The sequence below is a fragment of the Panicum virgatum genome, chromosome 7K (genome assembly GCF_016808335.1).
Source record: "Panicum virgatum strain AP13 chromosome 7K, P.virgatum_v5, whole genome shotgun sequence".
Classification (NCBI taxonomy): Eukaryota; Viridiplantae; Streptophyta; class Magnoliopsida; order Poales; family Poaceae; genus Panicum; species Panicum virgatum.
In genome coordinates this window covers 19,242,135-19,252,709 of record NC_053142.1, presented here as the reverse complement: position 1 = coordinate 19,252,709, position 10,575 = coordinate 19,242,135, and the positions used below count along the sequence as shown (strand labels likewise).

The following is a 10,575-nucleotide window of genomic DNA, read 5'->3' as shown; positions in this document are numbered from 1 at the left end:
TGGTTAGGGCTATAGGTGCCAGGAAAATAGGATAGCGGGGAGAAGGACCCACACTGGAGAATGTCCAGTTCCGTTACCTCTTTGCATAAACTACTACACCGAACCCGAAAGTCGGGGAATTCGCTAAGCGCAACACAGCTGTTACACCGGACAGACAGGGCTGTCACCACCTGCCGTCTACCCCAGTCACACCATGGAGCACGATCATATCCGATGGATCCCACATACCCGAGCACCACGCTCATGCATGAAGTTACTACTCTAGTGTCCTCGGGTCTCCCACCCTTCGGATGGATAAGTAAAACACTAGAGCAAGCCCCAAAGCACAACGAACCTCTATCCATACCCGGATCATATGTCCTAACCAAGACCTTAGTATAACTCATGAACGAACTAAGCATGGATTGATAAACTATCAAGATAGTAAGGCAACCATGGCATATCTCTATATTATGAATAGAAGTCTGACAAAATGAATACAAGGCCATACCGGGAGCCGAGGATTGCTCAACGACCCCGAGGACGACTTGCTCGCTAAAGAAGAACTAGCCTAGCTCCACTACCTAGCTAAGAGAACAAGAGAGAGGAGAGCCTCCTTGGAATTGTGGAATGAAGTGTGTGTGTGTCTCTGAGGGGGGTGGAGGATAGGCCTATTTATACTACTTGGAGGTCGGTTTCCCGCCAAAGCATATATGGAAGGTAATCAGGAGACTTGGCAGCTACTCCTCCTCAAAGTGCACCTGGACGGGAGGCAGGGCAGGTTCGGCCGAACCTGGGGTTCGGCCGACACCCCCCTGGCGCCCCTCATCCTCATCCTCTTCTGGCAGGCTGACAGGTTCGCCCTCGTATCTTTCCTTGTGTGCATTATGCATGAGCGCCCGTTTGTTCTGCCAGGTGGGCCTTCTTTGTAAGTGGGTGATGCCGGATGCGATCTTCTGCGTAGTTGTGTGGCGTCTGCTGCGTGTTTTCGTCTTATTCCACTCTTGCTCATTTGAAATGTACAAAACTCGAAAACAACTGTGGAGCAAAGTTAGTGATACAAATATGCAAGTAAGGTATGTAGTTTTCCTTTATTATTGAGTCTAGTTGACGGTCGGATTTGGCACTTAAGCACCGTCAGCAGCAATCCCTTTGCGATCTGGGGGCAAGCGTCACCATCATGCCCATGGTAATTTATGAAGCACTCCAATACCCTGATCTATCCCCAACATACATGGCTGTGCAGCTCGCAGATTCAACAATTCGATATCCCGAAGGGATAGTCGAGAACATTTTGGTGCGAGTACGAGACTCCTTCATCCTTGCCAACTTTGTGGTAATGGATGTTAGCATTTCTTAAGTCGCTACCAGGCTTTTGTGTTCCCGGCAACGGCCTTAGAAATGCTCATTGGAATTCCTTAGTGTAATCACTAGAAACGAGGGCGTTGACCCATTCTTGCAACTGCACCAAAGGAACGCCACTCTCGTGGTATAGTCTATACGATTACAGAAGGATCCGCAAGTGCACGGATATACCGTTGTAGCATTTCACCTGAAGAGTAAGGGTATTGTTATTTATATTTTCCCAAAGGATGGCAGTGGCAAAGGTATTGTACTTGACTTTAATCATAACATTGTGCCTCAAGCAATAGGTAGAACTCTGATAGGGGTAAGCCATGCTAAAGAATAGGTAAGGGTAATGGGAGACCGAGCACACAACCACAGTCCAGGAGGAAGGAAAAAAAGAGAGAAAGAACAAAATAAAAACTAATCTATCCTATGTTATGTCAACTGGAGCTTAGGCTAGGTTAGGTGTCCTAGTGCTTCTATCCAAAGCTGAGGTCATGTTAGGACATGGTTAGGGCTGCAGGTGCCAGGAAAATGGGATAGCGGGGAGAAGGTCCCACACTGGAGTACATGCAGTCCCGTTACCTCTTTGCATGAACTCTTACACCGAATCCGAACGTCGGGGAATACACTAAAGGCAACACAGCTGTTACGCAGGACGGACAGGGCTGTCACCACATGCCATCTACCCCAGTCACACCGTGGAGCATGGTTATATCCTAAGGATCCCGCATATACCCGAGCACCATGCTCATGTACAAAGTCACTACCCTAGCGTGCCAGGGTCTCCCACCCTTCGGATGGACATGCAAAACACTAGAGCAAGCTCGAAAACACAACGAACCTCTATCCGTACCCGGATCATCTGGCCTAACCAAATCCGTAGCACAACTCATGAACGAACTAAGCATGGATTGATAAACAAACAAGATAGTAAAGCAACCATGGCATAACTCTATATTATGAATAGAAAGCTGACAAGTCAAATACAAAGCCATACCAGGAGTCGAGGATTGTTCAATGATCCCGACAACAACTTGCTTCGCTAAGGAAGAACTAGCCTAGCTCCACTACCTAGCTACGAGAGCAAGAGAGAGAGCCTCCTTGGAGAAATGGAATGAGAGGTGTGTGTGTGTGTGTGTGTTGAGAGGGGTGAGAGGGGGCCCTATTTATATTAGTGGAGGTCGGTTCCCACCAAATGCACATATGGAAGGTGATCAGGAGACTTGAGGGCGACTCCCACTTGGCTGCCTCTCATCCTCATCCTCTTCTAGCAGGCTGACATGTGGGCCTTGATGTCTTTCCTTGTATGCATTTTGCATGGCGTGCCTGTTTTCTCTGCCAGATGGGCCCTCCTTGTAAGTGTGTGACGATGGATGCGATATTCTGCATAGTTATGTGGTGTCTGATGCGTGTTTTCATCTTATTCCACTCTTGCTCATCTGAAATGCATAAAACTCGAAAATAACTATGTAGCATGGTTAGTGATACAAATATGCGAGTAAGGTGTATAGTTTTCCTTTATTATTGAGTCTGGTTGACGGTCGAATTTGGCACTTAAGGACCGTCAACAATGGATATAAAGGGCGACCTTGGAGTCAACCTCATACTTGGGCGATGTGACACCCTAAGTTTTCAAAAGTCATTAATAGACAAATTAGAACAAAGAGGAGAATTAATATGAGAACAGATCAATTATTAAAGGCAACAAAAGGTAACTGAAATTCAATTTCAAATAGTGGTTTCACTTGTGAGGACAGATAAGAGAAATTTCAATTATATTTTGTGTACAAATCACCTCACCAACATATTGTACACAAGAATCTGGTACATTAGTCACATGTGCCTAATTGCAAGTGAGCCAAATTTGAATCCAAATAAACAAATTAAATGAATCCTTTATGGAGTTTGTGAATCTTTTAAAATAACTCACAAACCATTACTCAAATGAAAAAGTGCCTGAAACGAAAATTGTAGATCTTGAAAAACGGAACAAAAATGATATTCAAAAGTTTTTCATTTGAGGCCAAGATGAAGGAGAAAAATGGAGTTTACAGAACTAGATTTTGAACTTTGGTTTATTTACGAGTTTGCCATCCCCTGCATCTCACCTCTCCCTCCTCCCTACGCCCGGCCTACGGCAGCGCCGTACGCCGGCGCTGGCGACACCTGGCTAGCCGCGTGGCTGCGCCCCAGACCAAACAGCCCACTCGCCCACGGTTTCGGCCAAACCAGTTCCTCCTGGCGCCCTCCGAGCACACCACACGCCCCACCGACGCCTCTGCTTGACACGCCGGTAACGCCGTTGCCGTTTCCACGGTCGTTCTCTCCCCTGCCGAGCTACCCCGGGCGGCCCTTTCCCCAGCAGGTCACTCCCAGCTCGCTCTCCCCTCACCCTCCTTCTTTGCCTATAAAAGGGCAGCTCGCCCCTGCACGCACGCATAGCCGCCGCCGCCCGCCATTGATGCCGGTGAGCTCGAGCTCACCGTGGCGCCGTCGCTCCGCCTCCCCATTGCCCAAATCCGCTCCACACCCAAACAAGTTCCCCAGCCCCCACTGAAGCTCCTCGACCCAGTAGTGCTACCCATCGCCGCCGGTAAGCCGCTGCCACGGACAGCACCGCCACCGACCGCCTGTTCCCGTGGAGAGCCCCACTCCGGCCATCTCCCGACGAGCTACGACCACTGTTAGGTGCGGCTTGAGCCCCTCATCCTTTCTCCCAACTTTCCCCACGCCGCCATGGCCGGACCTCGCCGGAAACGGTGCCACCAGTCCCTCCCCTGCTCTGAATCCGACCAGGGACCTCCACTTAAAAGAAACCAAAGTTCTAGGGTCTAATCTGCAACTGTACTTGAACTCAAAACAGCAAACTTTGAAAATACGTATAAATTCGTAGAAAAGTTATATAAATGCAAATCCGAATGTTTTGGAATCCTTGCAACAAGATAGACAGGTTTTATTTCATGCACATCTTCAGATTCAGGCTACATTTTAACCTAGTAAAAAGATTAGATTAAATAGGCTATAAATGTTCTAGGAGTTCTACTCATTAACTTTAGGTGATTTTTGGCTGGTAGATACTTTGTGCTATGTATAGCCTTGTGTAAAATTTTGAGAACCGGTTAGCACTTGTAACTGGATGAAACACTAGTCTTAGCTAGATCTAGTAGAATGGTTTGCTTTTTATTTCTTGATATTCTACAATAGTAATAGTTCTATACATGAAACATTTTCCATGATCTTAGGATACTAGAGGAACACCACTGCCGAAGTTTGGGTATTTTTAAAACTGTGTAGCTATAGCTTTGATTTTAGTCTTGAATAATTGCACTATAGTGTTATAAATAGTTATAGTAGCCGTAAAAATCTAAAACGTATACCAACACTAGTTCTTGAGTATATAAGCCAAGAAAACAAATTCCATGGATACAATTTTTATTGACAAAGAAAAGGCAGAGCTGGTAACCTTGCTCAGGAAGCTCACTTCCACCCGAATTGAGTTCCAGAGCGAGCCCTATCCATCCGCGCATGGTCACATGCCTACACATGAGGTCTCCTACACGGGCAGGGGCCTTGGGCTCCGCCTGTCTGCTCCCCTAGCACGCTTCCTCACTGCCCGTCGGGAAGCGGAGCGGACCATGGGCGTGCGTGGGGAAGCTCCGCCCGCGCCAAGGCAGCGCCGCGCGGGTGTAGCGAAAATGGCCTCTCATGCCATATTTCAATATAATATTTTGGCGATTGATGACACACACAACACTTGGACTAATGTGATTGTTAAGATGACTATTCTCAGGCTTTTAGGTTCAAGTGATGACAAAGAGAAGAGAGGCGTAGCAAGGCCCGAAAATGGCCTCTTCGGTCCAAAGGACAAGAATCGAAGAGACTGTGAAGAAATTCAATACACCGGTTGAACCGATGTTAAGGAAAAGACACACGCCGGTGTAATTGTCCAGAAGCTGGAAACTGAAGATACACTCACCGGATTAACCGACGTTGAAGAAAATGCATACGTCGGTGCATTGCCAAACGAAGACCGATGAAAATACATACACCGGTTGAACCGACGATGCATCGGTCAATTGCATCGGTTCAGTTGTCCAGAGAGGTGGTTTTTGGAGGAACGTGAAGAAGTTACAATAACGGTTAAACCGACGCTAATTTTACATACACCAGTTGATTGCATCGGTTAAACCGGCGATACACCGGTTGATTGATAACGGCTAGTTTTTCAAGTAGCAGTTTACATACACCGGTTGAACCGATGATGGCTTTTGGGGTACATCGGATTAACCGGCGTTAAGCACATTTCAGGCAGCTTTTCTCCAACAGCTATATTTGCTTGTGCTGCCTATATATACCCCCAAGGCCAGGTCATTTGAGAAGTGCTGGAGTTCAAAGAAGTATACAAGAGCTAAAGATCATCTCCAACCACCATAGAGCTTCATTGTACATCATATAGGCTTAAGCACACTTGTGAGAGTGCTTAGTGCTTGTAATAGGGATTAGTTCTTGCGAGAGCTCCCTTGAGAGAAGTCTTACTGCGGCAAGCAACTTGTGATCCGTCGTGTGACCCTCCGTCTTGGTGTGGAGTGGCAACGACACTTTGTGCGGGGGAAGAGGAGGCCCCCTCCTTGGTGGAGAAGCTCCGTAGTGGATTACGGCCGGGTGACCGAGAGAGACGGTGGCGGTGCACGAGACTCGGTGTCTTAGGGGCACTTGCCTTTGCTTGCCGGCATCGCCTTGGTGGCGTAGAGCAAGACGGTGATCGGAAGAGCCTCGGTGTCCCGTGGACGTAGGCGTTTGTGCCGAACCACGTTACATGACCGTGTCTACTCGGGAGTTTGCATCCCTCTTTCACTTACCTCTTTACTTACCTCATTACGTTTCCGCATTTACTCTATCTTGCATATCTTTACCTTCCTAGTTAGTTTGATTAGGATTGGTTAGGTTGCAAGTCTTTTAGGGGTAAGTAGAGAGTAGCATAGATAAACCTTAGTTATAACTAGCATGTATAGGACGTGTTAGGTTTATCTTATGCAAATAGTTTGAGCCCTAGGTTAAAAAGCGATTAGCGACCCTATTCACCCCCTCCCCCTCTAGGGTCGGACACCCCGGTGATCCTTACAGCGGGGCCGGGGCTGGGGCCGGACCTCGCCCGAGCCTAAGCCGCGCCCACGACTTCTAGGGTTTGGCGCGTCGGGGCCTGCCGCTACTCATCCCGCCGGCACGCGGAGTTCCGACGGCCGGAGGGAGGCGCGGCGGCGGCTGGATCTGTGGCGCGCTGCAAGTCAGCGGCGATCGGCTCCGCGGCGCGTGCGGCGGACGCGGCAGGGTGGAGACCAGACCGAGGGTTGGGGATTGGGGAATTTTGCTTTTTTTGTTTTGATTTTCGTTTAATCGTTTAACGGCGCCGGTGGGCTTCGAACCTCGGCGGGGATGGCATTGCGTCGGGGGTAGGCTTCAACGCGGCGGGATGATCCTTAAAACATCTGTTGTCGGATGGCGTTGAAGCCCGGTAAGAAGCGACGTGAGCCATAGATCTTCATAGAGTAAAAATCGTGGGTATGTTTTTTCGGGTGCACGAAGTTGAGGCTCCTTAGTGGGGGAGGATTCGCAATGTGGCCATAGATAAAATAAAATTGTGCTTTAGGGGGTCGGTTATGGTAGTGTGTTTGTGATGTTTTCTATCGGGCACAATGGTTTAGTGACAAAAAGGATGTGTTTGTCACTAAGACTAGCTGAAATTCGTCATAAACTGGTCTAGTGCTATAACGCGACGAACATTGATTCGTCATAAAAGCCAACTAGTAAATGTCACAAGTTTATGACATTGTTGATTCAACATACATATATTTTGCCAAAAAGATAAAAATATATGGAGGAAAGTGGCAGCCCAGTGCACACCAGCAAAATGAAAAAAAACAATATTAGAGAAACTCGAACCAGCGATGTATTTAATAAAACCACACACTGCAATTATTAGGTGAGTAATGTCCTACTGTTCATGTTGGATAATGTCTATTACTAAACGTTGTGTAGTGATGCCTTCAACATTTAGTCATTTTCTCCCTCGAGTTGGGTGGGCATAATTAATCAGGACCAATGAACCGTACCGAAAAGACCAAAATCAAATACAAACTGACCGAAACCTTTTTTTCAGTTAAAATTTCGGCCTCATGTTCCTAATAACAGAATTAATCTCAGTTAATTCCGTTTTAGGTGTCGAAGTAACCGATCAGACTGAATTCATGTAAAAAGGCCCAACAACCTTCATCGTGAGCCTCGTCAGATCAGCCCAACACGGCCCAAACCGCTCTCCTCCTCAACCCTACTCCACCCGCCGACCCTCCCTCCATCCCTCCACACAGCACTACCCCCTCCCTCCCGGTCCCGTAGCACCGCCACCCGCCCCTGCAGCGCTCCCACCCCCGTCCTCCTCCAGACCTCCACAGAGGATCCAGCAGTCCCGCCCCACCTCCGCCAGGCACGGTGGCGACAGGGGCCGCCATCTGCTGCTCGACTGACGCTGTCATCTGCTGCTCCCCCCGCCGGCGAACCGTAGGCACAGCTGCCCTCCGGCTCTCACCCGTTCGCCCGCTGGGTGTTGGGACTTGGGACCTCGGCCGGCCCTACCCTCCTTCCTCCCATCTCCCCCGAGCTCGGTCGGCCGGCGGCTCCTTCTGCTCGCGCCGGGTGACGGCGGCCCGCCGGGGGCTGTTGCTGCTCGACTGGATCTGGGTGATAGCGGCCTGGCGGCTCCTTCCTCCATGCCGATGCGGCGGTGCTGCCCCCTTCACGACGATGAGAGCATCAGTTAGCAACACTAGTCCTTCAAGTCGATCCGCGAGCACAACTTCACAAAGATGCTATTTGAGTTCCATTTGTGTTAGATTTGTGTTCCATCCCTGTGATTTGTGTTCCTTTTTTGTGGATTTATGCTTCATCCATGCGATTCGTATTCCATTTGTGCTTTCTAACAGTTAAAGTTCTTTCAGCAACTAATATAGATGTGCCTATACTTATTCTGCAGCATTGGATGGTCTAAAATGGTGGCTTATTCTTTTACACTTGATTGTGCAATTCTTTTAGCCATATTATAAGACTTCTATAAAGTGGAATTGATTTAGTTTATATCTGATTGTGGAATTGATTGTGTAGTTTCTTAACGCAATCTAGAATGTGTTAATGTCCTGTCCATGCATGTTAAATCAATTATGCATGCTGTCTTTGATTTTTTTTGTTAAGAAATCATTTTAGCTTATATCTTTCATACCATTTATGCATGTTAAATCAGTAGGCTTTCATACCATTTGTAAGAGCGATAGTTCTGCTAAATGAAATTTGAATCGGTTTCTTCATTTGTCTATGAGAAATGTGATCTTTGATTATTCCTTGAGAACTAGAAGCAGAATTATGGCTTGAGCAGAAGTGGCTCTTCGTCCTTGAGCAGCGAAGGCCGCCTCCAATCCTCCATCATTTGAAGCGAACCACCAGGTACCTGATTGATGCTCTACTCTGCTTTTTACTCTGCTTTATAGGAGCAATCTTATAAGTTTGTCATTTATCATTGTCTGAATTTCGGAGCTAACTTGAATGTTCATCTTGAATTTAAACATTTCTTGCCATGGGGTTAGTAAAAAATGAAGGGCATACTTTCACTGGGAATCTCTCTTATTTGTTCTAACTCCGAATGCCATGCATGAGTCTAGACGCCTTAGCGCACATCATGTTTAATGTTCTATGAGTTGTGTTATGTGATTGATTTAAATACCATGCATTGAGCTCGGTAATTTATAATTTTAGCTATTAGAGCCTCTATTTTTTTCACAAGTTATATTATGCAGTCATATTCATACAGAAAGTTAAGGCTTTGTTGATGTTGATTCATACAGAAAGTTCTCTGTAGTTCACTAGATAGGTGTCAGTCATATGCAGTCAAATTCAGGATAGAATGTAATGGTTTCTATGTAGTTACTAGAGAAAGCAGTGAATCAGCAAGCTATCCCCTTTTAGGTGTGCCTCCATTTATTCAAAAAAAAGTTGTATGACCTTGGAGATTGGGTTAATTGCTGCTGTGGTTTTTTATTCTTGGAACACATTAAATACAATGTTGTTCTTGAAAAAAAGCAATAGTCGACCATGAATGGATGCACACTGTTTGGAACACGTTGTTTCTTTCCACAAGCTTGATGAGGTATACATTCTCTCCAAAATTAATGCGTTCTGTTTCTAGGATAGAGGAAAAATATTGGCTTAGTTTGGCCTACTAGTTTTCTCTGTACTGCACAAATGCAAAACTATATTTTCTCCATATGATTTGTTCTAGTTGTCTATTGGCTCAACCTGCATAATTTTTCTTAATTAGCTATTTGTTTTCTGCATTATTTTTCTGAAGTGGAATCAGAGAGGCAGGGTTCAGCAGCACTTTGAGAGAAAATGGATGACCAGCAAAGTGAGCTAGAAGACTTGAAGCTAAAGTTCCAGGAATATACATTTTGGTTGTGAGTTCAGAGAGTTGTTTTGCTGTTCAGTGAACATATTATGGAGTGACTTGTGTTTTTTGTTTTTGGGCTGTTTATCGAGTGACTTGACAAGTGATGTTGGGTTGTGATATGCATATGAATCTATTGGTTTTTGGACAAGTGATGTCGGGCTGTAATAAATATTCTGTAAAGTTACATGTTTTAAATGAATATGATGTTTTGAAGTGATCTCAGACTAAATCAAATAATAAGAATGAAAAAATGGGCTGAATTTAATAATTTGAATATTTTATTACGAATCAAATCGTCATAATGGAGTTATGTCATATTCTAGTCATCGCAACATCATATGATGTAAAAATTTTATGATGTTTTCTGTCTTACGTGGCACATATACAGTAATTCAAGCATATGGTTTTGTGACGTTTTTTGGTATTGGTTATGACAAAAAAATGAGTGTCACAAATTAGTGACGATAGAATAATCGTCATAAGATTTATGACGAAAAAATATGTTTTCGTCGCATAAGATCTTTTATGACAGTATAGGCAATGAACCGATTTTCGTCACGCAAATGTCACAGATTATGAAAGATGATGAAAATATGACTTTCAATGACATAAACGAAATGTCGCAGAAGTCTATATGTGTTGTAGTGTCCATACTGCTATTAACATATAAAGTTTGAAGTTGAAATAAACAAAAGTATGGAATTAAATCTATCTATACACGTCTTTCCAGTCTCGTGAGAGAATGACGAGGGGGC

The 10,575-nt window shown here is 45.6% G+C and overlaps 1 long non-coding RNA gene across 1 annotated transcript; it reads left to right on the top strand.

Annotated features, from left to right (window-relative positions):
• Positions 1-6,334: 6,334 nt before the first annotated feature.
• Positions 6,335-10,049, top strand: LOC120640441. The gene is made up of 2 exons (XR_005661791.1): positions 6,335-8,820; positions 9,722-10,049. It is a non-coding gene; the product is annotated as an uncharacterized LOC120640441 (long non-coding RNA).
• The last annotated feature ends 526 nt before the right edge of the window (positions 10,050-10,575 follow it).